The following is a 19,010-nucleotide window of genomic DNA, read 5'->3' as shown; positions in this document are numbered from 1 at the left end:
TGAATTTTAGGTAAAGACAAACACAAAGAAGGTTATTCTTGATAGCTTTTTGTTTTGACAGAGACAGTAATGGTGATCTGGGGGGAGAAACATGTTTTAGTTAATATTGCTGAGTTTATTTTTTTTTAGTACTCCTTTTGCTTATTTCTTTTAAATCTACTTTAGAGAATCAAAAGCACTTTCTTGAGCTTATTTTACAATATAATTTCAATATTGCTATTTCAATTCATAATAACATAATATAAAATATCAATCAGCTTTTAAATATTTTTAATAATGTAATATATAATATCATTTCTGTCACTACGAAAATGTTACTGCATGACTGCATTGAAGGGCTGTAAATCAAAGAAATGTACAGTGTACAAATGTAAATATAAAACCCCTTATTTTTTGTTCTTTTGAGAAGTACTGAATAGATTATTTTGTGAAAAATTATATACAACCAGGCCTGACAAACATGGCCATTGCATGAACATTTTCCTTGTAAAAATTATTTTTTTTCACCTTGCTATCTGTAGGATTATGTTTGTCAAATGTAGGAAGATGTAGGGGAAAGCAGGCATCTGTAGGTATTGTTATCTGGCTGTTATAAGGAAATTTGGGCTGTTTTGAGTGGCAGATACCTAAGAGATAAATAAACATTTAAGAAATTATTATATTAAATGCATAAAAGATACAGGGTTACAGTACGCATGATGTGTTTATTTATATGAAATTGTTATACAAATCAACTATGTTTACAACTCTGCCTAGATTATCTTTTCTCTACTGATTTTTTTCTTTAAAAACAATGGAATCTGAAAATCACTCAGATATATTTTGTTAGATTTGGAAAACATGCAGTTCTAATAAGTTTGGTAAAAAACACCTCTGGTAACGAAGAATACCAGCTTTCCTAGGAAAGGTATCATTCTCTAATTTAAAGTAGGCAGTAGAATAGGAAATCAAGATTTTTAAAATATCAACTGGAATTTCTATTCCTTTCTGATTCATCAGTATTTTTGTGCACTCCTAGATGAATATGTCCTGAGCATTCTTAAACTGATAATGGTCTCTAATGCAAAGGCAAAACTTGCAGAACATTGGGCACCAAGTGGAAAATGATTTTATTTCAGCTACCAGTGGCTGATTACTAATAACACAGACTTACTCTGCCTTCGTGATCAGAATACTTACATGCTTTTTGTAAGCCGTCTACCCAGAATTTATAAATAGGAAAGAAAATAACCCTCGAAAGCCAAACAACTTCTCCTCCTTGTCGCCATATGCTGCATCTTTTCCCTCTAGGTTTTGTATACTCTGTGTGCTGAAGAATGGTGTCTTTTCTTTTCATGTTGCTCTGTCGGCGGTCATAACAGCTATTCTCTTCATGAATATGTAAATCCCATGCATAAAATCAGAAAAATTAGCATGGCGATTCCCACTATAGAATGTGCCCAATTATGTCTGCTAATACGTGGCTAGTGATGATTTAATCTTTGGACTATATGAGCGGATTCAGGTACAGTTAGGAGAGCTGCAGTAATTACAGAGGACCCAAACACACAAGCTGGGTGCGTGCACATGCTGGGGGATCATTGGGCTTTAATAGGAACTGGGCATCTGATGCCTGGCTATGATGGAGTGCTCGCAGATTCATTTAAAGGCGCTTTCTCTGATGGGTAGTGACAAGGGAGAAAAATGCCCTAGGTCTGAAATACCCTTCCCTTACTAACTGACACTCATTTGCATTTGAATTTTTTTTCCTCTCTTTTAGTTCCTACTGAATGCTTGCAATTAGAACGGAACGAATAAAAGTTTGGATAAATAAAGGGAGAAAAATGGTGACCGCATTTGCTAGGCGTCCTTAACTCACTTGGTTTATCAGCAATGGGTGTTGGAGGGGGGAGAAAGGACATGCAGAAAACAAAACCAAAAAGGCACCACCAGCATTTGATGCATTTTTGTATTTAAATAAGCAGGCGTGCTCATGCATATTTATATGACGTGCATGCCTATGCGCCGCTCTGAGCAGTGGCTCTGCGGCTCGGCTGCAGTAATTAGGCTGATGTAATTATAGCAAAACAAAGCAAGCTTAGGCTGATGGTGGGTTTTTTCCCCCATACAGTGGGAACATTTAAGACATATGCATATTCCAGCGTACAAAAAATGAACCTGCACCGCTGTCGGAGGCTAGAAGGACAGTGTGGCCAGTGCACCTATTGTGTCACTGCTGTAGAAAGCAGCTTAGCGATTGGCCACTGTCTGCAGCACATAATACTGACTGGTTATAAAGGACTTGTCTAGAGGAAAGCCTGTAGGTACTCCATTGTCTGGCAAAGTTGATATGACTGCATTCTTTTTGCAGGGGGTCAGACAGCTGAACTGTAAAAGCTGCACAGATTTTTTTTTTTTTGTTTTGTCTTCTTCCTCTGTCTCTCTGTCTCTGTCTCTTCCATATAGCATTTTTCTTTCATGCCCTGTCTCAGTTTGCATAGTTAAAGAGAATGCTAATTAAGATCCCTTGCCTTAACCTGAAAATAGTGACTTGGATGTAAATAGAAAACTGGCGATAATTTAAAATATTCTTGCGTAGCACCAAGATATCAGTTACCGTCCTAGGGGAAAAAAGGAAGAAATAGTTTTTTTATAATCAAGGTAAACAAAGAAGAGTTGTTGCTTCTCTTTCTTCCTTTCTTTCATTCTTTCATTTTTTTCTTTTTTTTTTTTAAATCAATGATGCTATACCATTGCAAGTCAGATAATATTTTATTTCAGAAAGCGTGCTAGCTACATAATTTAAAAGTCCACAAATCAGTTGCAATTTAGTGCTTATTAATCCTTCTTAGGATGTAATTCGGTGAAAGAACTGCTTTAAAAAAAATTCTTTTCTGTATTATAGACGGATCTAACAACGCAGTCTGGGCTCCGTGCCAAAGGCTGGTATTTCACAGCAGCGACCGCCTTACAGATGAGCTGTGGGAAGCAGGAGGGAGACTCTCTTAGGGTGCCACTACTATGGAGACACAGCTGGGCTGAACAAGATTTGCTTCAAACGACAACAAGAGAGACAGAAAGAGTCTGGTTCGACCGCTGCCCAAGCAGGCAGTAACCAGAAGAGCTAGCAGCCAATCCGGCCATGCTGCACTGTTCGAAACCAGCTCTACATCCCAGCCAATCAGTGACATCACTGGTGAGAAACTCATTTACATCATGCCGTAATGAACTTTGTTTAACGTAGCCTTTTTTCTTTTCTTTTTTTTTTTCCTCACAGAGATTAGGTCCTCCATTAATTATTCTGCCAGCATAATTTGAATCGCTATGCAAAACGATGGCTACAATTTCTTGATTTTTTTTTTTTAACTGTGTGCTGTCTCTGCAGGTAACCATGGGCATTGTTCCATTTTTTTTTTCTGTTGGCCCCATAAAAACCTTTAAAAATGTCTTTAATTGTTAATATTGTGCATATATTTTTCTTTCATGTATGCTTGCCTCCTCATAGTCCTTACCTAACGTGCTACTGCTTCCTCCAGTTATAGCCTGAGATTGCCTTTAAATGTCTTGGAAGGTAAAAAAGGGTGTTGCTGCAGCATTGAGTTTGCATCTTTAGCTGCCATCACGGTCTAAGTACTTATTCTAATGCTTCAGAAATCATTTCGCTGTGGCTGTTTTACATATCTGGTTTCTCTAAAGGTTCTTACATGCATCTGTTACAACTGAGTAAAGTTCAGTACTGTTATATTTCATTCTTCACCACTTTCAGTCAAGATGTCATTTTATTAATGAATAGAACTGCGATCATTTCTGAACAAATTTCACCCCCTTCCTTCCACCTCGACACAATGCACCTGATTTGCATCCATTTACCAGAATAACTGAATACAAGAGTCAGTATGAAAGGAAGTCAAGGGAGAGCTTGCATACTGCTTCAGGGTATGTTGCAGCAAAGCGAAATATAGAATTTTTGTTTAGAATGTGCTTAATCTGCATGGAAAAGATTAGATCTTAGGTTGAAAAAACTGATCTATCCAGCTTTTCATATTAGGAAATAGGTTTGGTGGGGGGGGGGATTGGATGTTTTAGGGTTTTTTTTAAATAATAAACGTGCACATTTCCTTGAGATGTGTTCAATTATAAGTGGAAAACATTTGGGCCAGCCAACATTGTGTTGAACATTTGGATTTAGTTCTTTGTGGGTAAAGTAATTTGTTGTGCGAACAATTTAAAACCAGCCCAGGATACTGTGGAATGCAGAGATTTCAGACTGCATAATCTAATGAGGCAAGGTTTTTCTCTTCAATATTCTAATAGCCGAAACAGAATCAGATATGAGACAAATTCAATATTGTGTTATTAAATTAAAGCTATATCTGTTGCTAGTGGGCTTCAAGAGGTCAAGTCTTTCATAGAGCAAATTTTTATTTAAAGAAGTAGCCCGAAATAGAATTTTTGTTACAGCATGATAACTTCCCCTCTCCTCACACACAATAATCTACAATTTGTTTATGGTGCTTCAGTTATATATTGATCCTTCTAGTCACTTTGAAAATACAGAGGATTTAAGCACTAAACCATAGCTCTTTCAATGCATGATGCATTCCATCATCCCATCATCAGTATTCTGCGTGCGCCTGTCCTGATTCAGCCACTGGCTCCCCTGCTGCAGATCCTGTAATTTGAATCATGCGTAATAATATATTATCCTACTGGGGGCCTTCTTTCAGTAGGAGAGTGGTTTTATACCTTCTGCTCTAAGAGAACTGTTGGCTCCTTGCCATCTCGTAGCCATTATTCACAGAGGCAATCAAGATAGTCTTCCTTAAGGAATAACATCTGCACAACTGCATGTGCCAGAAATATGAAGCCTCCCCTCATGTTATAAATTTGGTTTTCTTGGGAGCAGGAATATTTGAGAATACTGAAGGAGAAAAGCTGAACATTTACAGGAATTCATCAAAAGTGTATTGAATGTGCCATGTGCTGAAATCCAGGCTGTGAGGACATTTGGACTGGCTAAGGGAGCCAGAGGAGAAGAAAATAGAAGCTGGTGGCTATTCTGTGATTTTTGATAATATTTAACCAGCTCATGTTTTTGACTTAGCTGATGATTAGTGCAGTATTGAAAATCTGTCTTGAGGCAAGGTAATTTTTTAACTAGGATGTTGATGGGATGGTGTCAGCTGGGACTGGAGCTGCATTTCCCAGGTTGAGAATCTAACCTGATTTGATGCATTCAACAAGGTGCAGTGTCAGTAGTGAATGAAAAGCAGATACCAAAAGGGACCAAGAGTGTAGAAAATATGAACACTTCATAACAAAGTAGGAAATCTCAGAAATGCAGAATCTGGAAACACGAGTTGTGTTCATACAACGTGAGTTGTATCTGTTGGTTCAAGCTCTGCAGGGCATCTAAAGGTGAGTGAAAGCAGCTGCTTAGGGCAGAGAAAGAAACCCCAGATATCTGCAAGTCTTTCAGCTACAGTGTGTACACTGCTAACATATGTAGCAGATACACCAGCACCAGGGCCTACAATTTTCTTTCGTTCACATAAATGTCACCCCTAAAGCACAAACTAGGTATTCTGAGATTTTTACAGATATTCTTTTTGTGTAAGCATGTAGAGGCATGATGTTTTCCGTCCTCCACAAAGTGTTTGACCATTCCTGTCAAAGATAACAGATTTGTCATTTTTGATTTAGGGAAGAGAGAGGGGAAGTATTGGGGAGAGAAAGATGCAAAATTTGATTTAGCATTATTATCTCATCCTGAAGCTTACATATTTTTCATTGAACAACAGCAATACAATTGTAGCAAATAATTCCACCCAAGACGTATTTATTTCCGTACTGTTGAGGTGTTTAAAGCAGGAGAGGGTCTTCTTGTTATCATCACCTCTTGTTTTACTTTCTGGAAGACAGAAATAAAGTCTGTAACCTGGTTGAAAATCAAAGGTGCTAATATTTGAGAACAGAATTTCTTCTGTGATTATAGGAACAATAATTAAATAGGGCCCACCTGGTGGCTGACTTTCAAAGAATCTTCTTAGAGGGAAGACACTCAACACCTGAATAATCAGTCATATTTAAAATACTGTGCAAAATGATCAGAATTTTTTAAATAAACAAAGGAAGTCCACAATAATGTGGCTTAGAAATAAGATAAAATTGCAAATAAGGCAAACAGGTTGGTGTCTGCAGCTTACTTCCAGACTCATTCCATCTAGAAGAGAGGAAGAGAGCTTCCTAGGCCATTGATGCTCCATTTAAAAACATCCTCCACATAGCTGTTAAGATTTCAATAATAGGGGTCAATAAGAAAAACAATATAAAAAGTCATAATGATTTTATAAATCACAGGAAGACAAATCCCCTTCATGAGAGCTGAACTCTGACATGAGGAAACAGACTAAGCAGAAAATGGTATTTGCCATAGTTCACGCTACTTAAAAGAGGAGTTATGTCATTCTGAAGGATGAGCCAGAAAATAACAGCCACTGGAAATTATGACACATTTCTATTCTACTTCTGTTAACAAATACATTGTACTTATTTCTGTTCTTCTGTGGTAGCATTTTGGCTTTCTGATAAAAGTTCTAACAAAAAATCAATTCCACAGGCTTCTCCTTTCAAAAGGCTATTATTTCAATAGCTGATGTTTCCACATAGGACATCTACATGAAGAGGATATGGACATTTTCATTTGTTTTCTTCCATAGCTTAGTGTATAAGCAATCTAGTTTTTACAATTCAAGTTATACAATTTATAAGGAAAACAATGAGACTGGACAGCAGATGTGACACTAATAGTGAATTACTGTATGTTAATTTTTATGTAACATCAATTTTTTTTTATATTTATGAGAAGGTTCCTCTTTTCTCAAATAGTCAATATTTAAACAACCGGTTTCGTATTTTAGAATTAAGAATGAGAATAGTAGGTAAACACACTGTCATGGTTTAACCCCAGCCAGCATCCAAGCAGCCTACAGATGCTTGCTCACCCCCCAACCAGTGGGATGAGAATCAGAAGGGTAGAAGTGAGAAAAGTTGTGGCTGAGATAAAGACAGTTATATGTAATAAAAACACACACAAGTAAAACAAAACAAGGAATCCTTTCACTGCTTCCCATAGTCAGGCAGGTGTTCAGCACTCCCAGGAAAGCAGGGCTCCATCATGTGTAATGGTGACCTGGAAAGACAAATATCATCCCTCTGAACATTCTTCCCTCCCGCCTTCTTCCCCCATCTTTATGGGCTGAGCATGACTCCACGTGATCTGGTGTATCCCTTTGGTCAGCTGGGATCTGCTCCCAACTCCTTGTGCAGCCCTAGCCCACTCACTGGTGGGGTTGTGTGAGAGAGAGAAAAGGCCCTGACTCTCTGATCACCTCTCAGTGATAATAAAAACATCCCTGTGTTATCAACACTGTTTCCATCACAAATCCAAAACACAGCCGCACTGAAGGAAATTTACTCCACCCCAGCCAAACCCAGAACACGCTCTAAGGAATCAGTGACACTGCTACCCTTTAAAAGGGCTGCACATCTGCTCTTTTTGCAACATGCAATGATGAATTGGCTTCAATACTCCATATAAATCAAGACTAAAATACCCTGTATATATTTATCTAAAGGCAAAAGATATTGAGCTATCTGGCTTCTTTTATAGTCTACATGAAAAGGGTAGAAATGGTAGAAAATTCTATAAGAATGTCTGCATTGCTGAGTTTTGTCTAAAAATCTAGAAATACATATATATTTATATATATTTCTCTAGGGCATATAAATATTCTTTGAGTACTTTACTGAGATACACACTTGTCTAAGACTGTATAGGAAAGACCTTATTTATGCGGTACTTTAATACTGAATCAAAATATGATATTGGGTAAACAAGGTCAGTTACTGTTTTACTGTGACACTTCAGCATTTCTCACTTTAAGCTAGGTTGTGGGAAATGGAGTGTGATGGCTCTTCTCTGTATGAGAAAAAACTTGGAAGGGACCCAAAACTGTTTTCTGGAAGCAAGTACAGAAAGACTGGTGAATATAGATATACAAGTCATCAGTTGTTCAAGGACTGTCCTACAATATTTTAAAGGCTGGTACCAGAAAAGGGTCTCTTTCTTGGCCTAAAGACTGCCCTGAAATGTCTTTATTTTCCTGGTGGCTGATGGGAGGGGAGCTGAGCAGTGCCTGCTGCACGACGTCACCCTGAAGGCCCTCAGACAGGGGCTTTGATGTGCAAGGCAGCAAACTGCTGACTTCTGGGGTTGTGTTTTTATTTCTTCATGCAGTTGTTTTCATTTTTCATGTTACATGTCAGTGCTGTATTGCTCTTAGTGGAAATTTTGGAATCCAGGCATGTTTTATTAATGCACCTAGTTTTTCATTCTATTCCTGCATTTAAGTGAAAGGAGAAAATATCTTGTTATAAGAAAATCTTTAATGTAATAAATTTAAGGCAATTGTTTTCACCAAGGGAGATTGAGCTCTGTCTCACTATCCAGCAATTATAAAATTAAGCACTGAGAATTTGTTATGAAAATTATCAGTTAATGTTTTGGAAAATGTCTTTAGAAAGATTTAAAAAGTCACACTGAGTGAAGTGAAAATTCTAGAAGAGTACCATGATTTATGACAGCTTATATTTGTGACCTCATCTGAGTTCATGGAGCAATGAAAGCTGTCTCTGAAGGGCAAAAGCAGAGAAATATCTTTGCCAAATTCATAGGTTAGATGGCTGAATCAAGGAGGGTTGGACTTCTTTTAACATGAACAAACAAATCCAAAAGGGCCAATGACACAGACATTTAAAAAACCCCCTTAGATTGTCAGGATAATTATTAAAAAATATTCAGGTAATCTCTCAGCCAATGTATAACCACAGAAAGGGGTAGAAGCAGACCAAAACACCATGGAAGGAAGGGTACAGTTCTTATTAACTGTCAGCTGTAACATGAACCAAGTTACCTTGGTAGTGGAAGCAGACTTGCTTTGTTAACAAAGCATGAGCTAACTTACCTTTGCAGCCAGCTAATTAGCAGGGAGAGATCCCTCATGTAGCTGAGATAAATTCAATTTCACCAGATGGCAGATGCATTGTGCAGTATGCATCCAAGATGGCTAAAGAGAGGGTCGCAAAAGCCAAAATATCTTGAAAGTCAAAAACTAACCCTCATTCTTGCAATTTCAATCTAGCATCAAAGTGGCTGAAATGAGAAGGAATTTTCTTCACAAATCCTACATTTTATAACTATTTTGTAAATATTTTATATGACATGCACAGACTTTCCATTCTGACTGGCAATGTCCCAGTTCTGGCAGAGTATACATTTTGTGGAGAATTTTACTTGGAAGAAAAAAGTGGAGGACATTAACTTTGAGTGCAGAAAGCTGGCACTGAACCACTAGGGAACCTAACTGTGCTGCAAGAGGCTATGAGAACAATGTCATTGTTTTGAAATCTGTTGATAAACTCATCAAAAGCTGTTTTTACACTAGTTGAATTCTTGATGTTCAATGTTTTCATAGCTGGAAATAAGTTTATGTATGGAGATAGAAAAATGACCTGATCACAACCTGCTCACTATCTCAGAAGTGTAGTCATGTCTTCTTGCTCACGGCAAAGGTAAATTGATATTTTTGTCTCTAAATCTGTTCTTCTGTTGTTAGTTTGAAGGACTCTGAGAGGAGCAAGAAGCTTTGGGCTGAGGCAGCAATATGAGGATGACTGAACTCTAATATGGGGTTGTAGCAAGGAACCCAGGCTTGCCTGCTCCTGTTATTAGCTGCTGGATCCTTGGGATTAAATTTTGCCCAGCCACTAAAAAATCTAAGAGGTTATTCTTTTATACACATCAAAGAGGAGATACAGATTATGGGGCTTTCATGCTTTGTAGAGAGGCCATGTGGCAATAAGCAACATATTTGAAACATTTTGGGCTTTCTAGGGAAGGTGGAGTGGCCTTTGGTTCTCCTAGTGTTGGTGTGAGCACAGACCTGGAAGGTCTGTACCGAAAAATACACTGTAGCAGATTTGTGACCATTTTTTTGCATCTGTTCTAGTGTGTAAAATTTGTGATGTTTTGCACCTGGCAGAGTGGTTGGGGAATTTATAGCTGTGCAATGAAAATTTCTGTTTCTGTAAAATCTGAGCTAGCTTTGGGTGATGTTTGTTACCAAAAATTTTTGAGTGTAATGCAGGTATGGAATGGAAAAATTATATTCCACCCCAGGTCAAGTCTTCTCAAAACAAATTTTAAAAATCATCTAATAGAAACTGTAATCTGGACAGACAAAAGTGCACATAGCAAGTTCTCTTTTAGCATGCCATATTATCAGAAGAGCAGTTGGGCTGGTGTTCTCCTTTATGATCCATGCTCAAAACAAAGAAGAGGAGATATATTATTACATATGCACAAAAAGTGTGCAAGTATACAATGAAAAATTTCACCTTAGGACACTCCTGACTACAAAAAATATCTTTGTTCCAAAAATTGCCTTTCTTCAAAGTGTTCAGTCAAATTCATGGATAAAAAACCTGTGAAGAACTGTTAAACACATTGGTATTACCTCTAATCCCTGTGTGAATTGCTGCTGCTCCTATAACTAGGAAGTAATAGCAGGGAAGTATATCTGTGTTTGTATGTCCTTACTTTTTTCTCTTTGGCATCCATTTAAATTTTCCTTAGTGCCATCTTCAGGAATCAATTGACTCCAGCTATAATAAATAAAATACAGTTGAACACATGGTATATGCACAAAACCGAAATCACCTAGCCACTAAATTGTTCTTTTCAGGGAATTTTGATGGTGCATAAAATAAAGTATAATCACTGTTGTCAATTTAAACAAGATATTTTGGTTTCTTGAATGTTCAGAGGTGTTTACAATTTATCGCCAAAGTTGAAATATTTCTGCATTTTTAAATCCTTTTGGAATGTCCCATTCTTTAATTTGCCATAGTTTGACCATCTTGGTAATGAAAGAAAATCCAAAATAGAGAAAGAGCTTACTCTGCAAAAATTTCTTATGTTGAGAATTTTCAGCAGGCTGCTGTATTAGAGTGTAAGGCTGTATTTCCCCTTTCTATTAACTGAGGGATGCTGACTTTTCCTAAAGTCTGCCCATGAAATACCTATGAAACAACCACTGTGTGTGTGAAATAACTTCTTCTTAGATTCCCAATAATTTCTCCCAGGAAATTTATATTCTATGGTTGTTTCCTGTAGATTACTTCAATTAGTGTAAGACTTTGAGTGAGAGGCAGTTATAATGCTTTGCGTCTTTAAGTTATTAACATATCATTCATGGTAATACATGCAAAATCTTGACAATGATGTAGATTTACTGTCCAAGCAGAATGGGCTAAGTACATATTTTTAGTGAAAGCTCTCATTGTTAAACCAGCTGCTTTAATTGGTCTACAAAACTGAAATTATTCCCTTTCTTTCTTATTCTGCAAAATATGGGCATAGAATTAAGCCTATGATAATGATGATTGCCATGCTGAAAAAAAATATTTACATTGTAAACAACACCCAAGCACTACTTAAAACTGAAAACAAGAATATAAGGAATGAAAATCTGTTGGTGTTTTGTAACAAAATGTATTTCCACTTAAGTCACTGAAAACCAACAAAATGCTAAGCATAGTTGCCTGAATTTTTAGAAGGTTACAATGATCAGAGAGATCTGGAAAATTCTGGGGTTTAATGCTCCTGTGGAGATGTTTTTAAATACTCAACATTGTGTCATTGTAAAAAAATTATAATAATTGCATTTTCAAATTGTTTCATGAATTCTTTCGGAAGACAGACTGGTTCTTCTTCCAATTCAAATTTGGAAACCAACATCAACAGGAATGTTGATGTGAATTCAAACCATTATGTTGATAGAGTTACATAATTTGAGTATGCATATTCATTTTCTGGCATGTATTTGAAACTGTATTTGTGTCTTTTCTTAAAAAATGTATTTGACTGACTACATAAAGTCCTGCTCTGCAGCTGCATTTTCCTGTACCATTCTGATACATATCTGAGACAGTCTGGGATTTTATTGCATTATCAGTCATTTTCCCTGCAGGGGACAATGATAATCACCTGTCCCTTATTGGCCTATGTAGAAGATGTGAAATATTTGAGACAAAACTTGCCTTCCTGTGCTGTGTGTTTGTTCAGAGCCCAGGCCAGGGGCCAGGGGAGCATCCAGGGGTTCACACTGCAAGTCACACCTGTGGTGCTGTCAAGGGAAATGGACACAGTAGTTGGAGAAATGTGGTTAAGAAGGTTATTTCCAAAACTCTGCCGATTTTTTTGGTGCTTCTGGCAGATGGTCTTCTATAAACATAGCTACAAGAGGGTGTGGAGACAGCCTGGAATGCCAGACCAAACAAGGACTGAGCAGTCACTCTGTCCCTTGTTTGAAATCAGAGGTCTCCAGCTGCACACGTAAGCAGGTACTGGGAGCAGTGGGTATGTGAGACATTGTGTCACTGGCCACACTATGTGTGGCCTAAATGACAATATTTCCTTCCTTCCTTTAATTTACCTGCTCAGTCTCCTTTTAGCATTGTTTCTTTTATGCCAGTGTGTCTGGAATGCAGAAATATATGTCCTCACTGAAATATGTCTCTAAAACAGAGCTGGGTACAAGCTTTGTGCACCTCACAACCAGTTTTGTGCATTTCATACCCCAAATGGTTAGGCTCTCCTACCTAGTAGATACATTATTCCTTTTTTCACTTTTTTTATTTAATAGTTCCTGTTACCTGTACTGCTTGTTATTAGGGTGACTCATCAAAACTTTTCAAACACTTTTTTGTATCTTTCAACTCCTCATGCCTTCCTCCCAATGTAGTTATTATTTGAATCTTGATATTCATTGTAGCAATTAGAGCAATATCTTGACATCACACCTAAAGGAATCAGAAGCTTGTACTGTTGTTCAACAATTATTTCGACAAAAATCCTATCCAAATGACAAAAAAAAAAAAAGAAAGTAAAAATTAAATACAAGTAGTGCAGTGTGTTAAGAACAGGATGTTAAGGGTTGGAATGGACCTTAAAACTCATGGAGTTCAAAAACTCCTGCCATGGGCAGGGACATCTTCCACTATGCTGGTTGCTCAAAGCCCCATCCAACCTGGCCTTGAACACTTCCAGGGATGGGGCAGCCACAGCTGCTCTGGGCAACCTGTGCCAGTGCCTCACCACCCTCACAGGAAATAATTTCTTCCTAATATTTAGCTGAAATTTCATATTTTTTATTTTTCATTGCTTCTTATTCTATCACTGTCATTCCTGATGAAGCCCCTTTCCACCCTTCCTGTAGGCTCCTTCAGATACTCCAAGGCTGCTATCAGGTCTCCACACAACCTCAATATTTATGTTACAGCAAACTCTCAATTTCAGTACGTAAATCCCACTTTATTTCTTTAAAATGCAGACATTCTCCAGTTTTTCAACATTAACATTGTACAAGAACATGTAGATTCTTCTCTACAATCATGTTAATAACTTGTCCCTGTAAGTGGTGTTATTTTGCTCTATTCAAAATGTTTTAAAAATACAGTTAATGACACTTTTCCTAAGTACAAGAATGTAAATCAAGGATGTTTGACTCACAGTGCTGAAGGATACAGAATCACCTGTAATCAGAAATCTCTCTGTTTATCTGACTCCTATATTCTATTTTCTGATCTGTGTTAGGTGCACTCTGAAAAAGTGGTACCAATATATAGAGAGCATTACTTTGAAGAATTTAACTAGTCATAAACACATCCTTTACCACATTTGGGAAAGGAGGGAATGGAAAATACAGAATTGATTTTTAAGAGCTTACCTTTTGAGATAATGAATTTATCAGCTCTTTTCCAACTTTTATGTACATCTAGTGAACTAGACAATTTTCTCTCTCTTCTTTGTACTCAGCATATTTTGAATATTGATAATAGCAAGTTTATTTCCCACTCTACTTAAAACAATTCAATCCATTGTTTCTGTCCTCCCTATTGGTGGATCATTTCAACAAATCTCTCAGTGTGCATTTTCACTTTGATCATGCCCTTTCCATCCAGTTTAAGGGAATTAGATGGATTCTCAAGGGAGCTCAAGTAACTTTTCAGATTGGTTTTGTTCAGGTAATTCACTCATTGGTGAAAAAATTGAACACCAGCCAGGAAATATAAGAGAATACTCAGATTCCTTTTTCACTGGGATAATCCTTGAAAATAAAGCCTTGTATGATGTAAATTCATGCAGAATCATAGAGCTAAATGCATCTAGTAAGCAGCAGGCAGCAAGTCACCTCAGGGAAAAGTGTATTTACTGCAGGAAAAAGTCCTGTGAATTGCTTACTTCCCCATGAGCAGGGACACCTTCCACTAGAGCAGGCTGCTCAGAGCCCCATCCAGCCTGGCCTTGAACACTTCCAGGGGTTACCTCAGTTTTGTTTTAAACTCTCTTGTCAACTCTCTGCTTCACAGTGGTGTTTGAAAAAGTAATTCCATTCATGTGGTAGCCTCAAATGTATTCAATGACTGTTTATTACAGCAACACACAACAGATGTGTTAGGAGGGAGAAACCAGTGCATTTTGCTAAATTAGCTATTGGATTTGCCTGGCCCAATGAGACAGGAAGCTTCAGTATCACTTGTGAGAATGCTGGGAAGTGCTCTTTAGAAAAAGCAAGCTTATTTTCTCAGCTGTTATGTGGCTGTATGTAATCTTTATAGCAGCACCTAAATGCATTAATGACTTTCACAGATGAGTTTATTTCTTTGGTTTTATTACAAAGATAATGCAACCTGTTAACTGTTCCCAGGTGAGTTGCTCCGATAGTGATGAGTTTTGGAGATAACACCAGGTTTTGCTATCTTCTATTACAGAAAGATTGCTATTTTTTCTTGCACCTCTAGTTTGTCTTGTTTGTCTCTTTATTTATTTTGTGTTTTTTATTGTTATGTTATAACTGTTATGAACAATTTGTGAATAAGAGCCAGCCTTTAACAGTGCTAGAACTATGTCTCCATGTAGATTTTTATGGTCATGAATAAAAATACATTGTGTCTACCTTTTGCATTAAAAGTTACAGTATATTGAGAAAATGTATTTATAATATTTATGTTCTTTAATAGTACTTAAGGAAAGTACAAGTGAAGGAACATCTGATATTGAAGACAGAGAATTTGCTAATTCTGTTTGGCAATGTAGGATGAATGTATGTTGTTAGGCAATCACAGTCAATAGTTCTGTGATTTGTTGGTTTGGTTTTTTATTTAGTATAGATAGACTAGGAATAAACAGTTTAAACTTGACTTGTGCCAGGAGGCAAGTGGAAAGTCAGTGAACACCTGCATTGGTTTTGTACAAAAACCCAATCAGAATCATGTTTGGCATGCACACTCTGTATAAGTATTATGTAATGCTAAGAACTTTTTAGTTCTCGTTTTCTGATTTACTCAGTAGTACTATGCACTATCTTGATCTGTTTTCTGTGAACATAGGGCTTGAAACCTTGCACACAAGCATTTTCCAGGGCTACGTTTGCCTAGAACAGGAAGAATCCTAAAAATTCTTAGGAACATTTGAAAAATCTTCCAGCCTGAGAGAAAACACAGTATTTATAGAGAACTTACCGAAAAACCTAAAAAACCCACAAACTATGATGAGCTGCAAAAACTAGTTGAAAAAATTATTTGAGAAAATAAGAAAGAAAAAAAAACAAAACCGGGCAATGCCTGTGCCTGTGTGTGACTTACTCAACTTTTCCCTTCCAAAAAGAAAGAAACGATCAAAAATTCTATGCCAAATTTCTTGAACTTTTAAGGAAAAATTTTGGCCCAAATTAAAATATTTGGGTGGTTTTATAGATATTAGATAGCTAGGTGAAGAGAATCTTTGCTAGAGACACATTTTAATTAATTAATTAATGGATATGTTTCTTCTTTCAGCTTTTTTATTGAATCAGAAATTGAATGTATCTTGTTCAGTTCTGGTCTGTGGAGGCTAAAATGTGGAGGGAATTCCAGCACATATCAGAAACTTCTGTGTAATATAGAAGATTTACCACCATACATTTTATGGCTAGTAATTCAGTGATGAAAAGGATATATTACTTCAAAAAGAGTGGAAAGTATTTCTCTTATGGCACTGTGCAGCATTTCAGATGAAGCACAAATAATTGTGGTGGGTAAATGAATGCAGCAAGATTGGCAAAAGTGGCTGAGCTTATGTAATCCTTTGTTTTGTCTCAGACAGCTTATGTGTTTCTAATGTTTTTGAGGAGTGGTTGCTAAGTTTTAATGCTCTTAGGAAGATGGACCAAGGAATTGCAGAACTCATGTGCAGGAGACAGTTTCATTTGTGAAGAGTAAACCACTGTAACAAGCAAGTTGGGCTCCAAGGCCTCTTCTATACACAGATCTGTCACAGGCAGACTTGTGGATTAAAGTTAAGGATTTCTGCATGTGGAAGTAGTGTTATTTTATGTAAGAACTTTGACTTCTGGCTTACTTGTTCTTTCCATTTTCCTGAGAAAATCCAGTGTTCACACTTAACATTGAATGCCTCTTGGAAAGTTCAACATAACTGCAAAGCAGCTTCTGGCTAGTGAGAACAAGTTTTGGTTGTCATATAAGAGAGTGAAATTTAAGGTTAACAGGCAAATTCAACTTCCTGCAGCAAAGCTTTTTTGATCTGATAGCTGTTGAGGATATGAACACAGCTTTCCCTTGAAGTGAATATTGAGGCAAGAGATGTCTTCTAGGCAAAAATATCCACAGAACCTCCACCAATATGCTTTTATTTTGTGGTTTGTTTGTATTTGAAATCTGTGAATGTAACATTTCTATGTTGTACAGCAAAAAAAAAAAGGTAAAGGAATGGGGAAAATGAAATGAAGAAAGGTGATTCTACAGGAAAATGATTACTAAGCAACACAGAAAAAGGGGTTGGGAAGAGATAAAAAGACAAATTTCCACCAGAAAGCAGAGCTACTAGCAAAGGAATAATGTCAGACTTGGAAGTAGTAAAATTATTAATTTATACTGTTTTGGAAGTTGTTTCCATAGATTTTATCATAAACTCTCCTAATGCACTCTGATTCTGCTGTTTTCACTACAGTCTGGCTCTAATTAAAGCAAGGACATTTGATTTTGGAACGTGATTGTTACCTTGGAGCTGTTCTTCTGGAGTCTGTTAATGGTTTGTCAAAACCTTCTTTATGCTGCATTTTGCAAGAAATCTTGTGGGAAACTGTTCCTTGTTATGGGATTCTGGCATCTGTTCTTCATACTCAGGAGCAAAAAGTGCTGAGACCATGAAAGGAAGCTGGCAGTCAGGTTAGGTAGATGGGAGGGAGACACGTTTTTCTCATACAGAGAATATCCCTCTTTTCCTCTGTGTGCAACATGCAGACATTGCTGGCAGGAAAATGGATGTTTCAGCAAAGAACCCAAGGGATCTCTGTCTCTGGGGGCACAAAATTACTTTCTTATGTTCTACAGGTGGTTCCTCCATTAATGTCAGGCAATGAAGTTTAGTGAGCAAACCTGGTAACTTTGAGCTGTCTGTGCACTTCTATTACTACACTGACTCAAAAATACTCATTTCACAAAATGCTATAGTAAAGCTAATTGTTATTTTTAAAGGGTAATTTGCAGAGCTTTTTGTTTTGTTATAGGGGATCATGCCTTGGAAAAGACTTCTCTTTCTCCTTTTGTTTTTTGCTCTTCTTAAGAGAGGAGGAGGCAGAGAGAGATGAAGTGGTGGCTTCAGACCAAAAATGCTATTAGCTTATCCTTCCTTCTCAAGAGAAGTGACTGCATAAGTACTATTTATTTTCCAAAGTAGAAATCAGAGAGTGATTTTTTGTGTGTGTGTGTGTATGAATCCAACCACTATAGACTGTAGCTTTCTTAGCTGGGTCCAAAGTTGGGTTTAATTGCTATTATGTTTTTTTTAATTACTGATTTCACTTTTATTTGTTGAAGTCACAGGTTTTTGTATTTATCAAAGAAAGGCTGTATGATCATAGCAGACATAAGATTAAACCCCTAGTCTCAATTCAGTGAAACAATGCACATATTGTCACTAAAACTGTTTCTTTTCTCCTCTTTGATTTGCACTACCTAATTAATCATAATGTGCAGGCAATAAAAATCTCCAGCTTTTATTATTAAGCTTTGTAAGTTAGGGCCTTACTCTATCACTTTGTCTCACTTTGAACAGTCCCTTTACACAAGTAATTGTACTCTTGTAGTGATTAGGATTACTTACATGGCAAGAAAGGACTCAGAGAAGAAGGATGTTTGATTCTAGACTTGAATAATGAGATAAGATGCATCAAAAATGTTTAAGTAGGTGGGTAGTGTGGCAGTTTTTACAGATGTGTCATGCAGAAGTTAAAGCACTCATTATTTGAAAAACAAAAGATAAGTGCCTTCACTTTGGAAGGGCAACACAATATCCATTCCTGAATGCTTCCAGCATTGGTCTCACTCTGTTCTGAAGTGGGAATACAGCTGATGATCCCTGAAATCAAATAATCTGGCTGTCTCTTCCCATTCATAGCAAGTAGAATACATTATGGAAAATCTATTAGGGCAGTTGCACCCATCTGTTACATTTTTGGAAAGAGGAGCATTCTCCATCTTCCATCCTTTCTCATGTGTGCCCGTAGGCAGATATGTCATTTCACTGACTCCACCTGCCTCGTGCTTCCCTTATCCATTCAAGTGTAGCTGGCTGCTGGAAAACTTTCACTGCTAATGGTGGCTATTGAGAAGTATGATGGACTGATAAGTAGAGTTGTGTGGGCGATATTCCCTTTTAAATCTAAGGCAGGTTTGCTCAGAATTTAGCCATCTTCTGTCGAGCTTGCTAGTTGTGAAAGGCTTTGATTTAGGCTCTGACAGAGGTGGCTGAGTGTTTTCAGTTTGCTTTGGTTTCTTTGAGTGCCTTTGGCAGAATTCTTGGTTTCTTGGATTTTTCACAGAACCGTCTTTCTAAAAACACCATAGTA

The 19,010-nt window shown here is 37.2% G+C and overlaps 1 protein-coding gene across 1 annotated transcript in view; it reads left to right on the top strand.

Moving 5' to 3' along the window:
* LOC135294941 (uncharacterized) overlaps positions 1 to 19,010 on the top strand; it is a 326,225-nt gene that overhangs the window by 45,390 nt on the left and 261,825 nt on the right. The window contains exon 13 of the mRNA XM_064410887.1: positions 2,885 to 3,175. The gene's annotated coding sequence lies outside the window, so the exon portion shown is untranslated. The remainder of the gene's footprint in view (positions 1 to 2,884; positions 3,176 to 19,010) is intronic.

The sequence above is a fragment of the Passer domesticus genome, chromosome 2, assembly GCF_036417665.1.
Source record: "Passer domesticus isolate bPasDom1 chromosome 2, bPasDom1.hap1, whole genome shotgun sequence".
NCBI classification, from domain to species: Eukaryota; Metazoa; Chordata; class Aves; order Passeriformes; family Passeridae; genus Passer; species Passer domesticus.
This window is presented reverse-complemented; position numbering and strand designations above follow the sequence as displayed.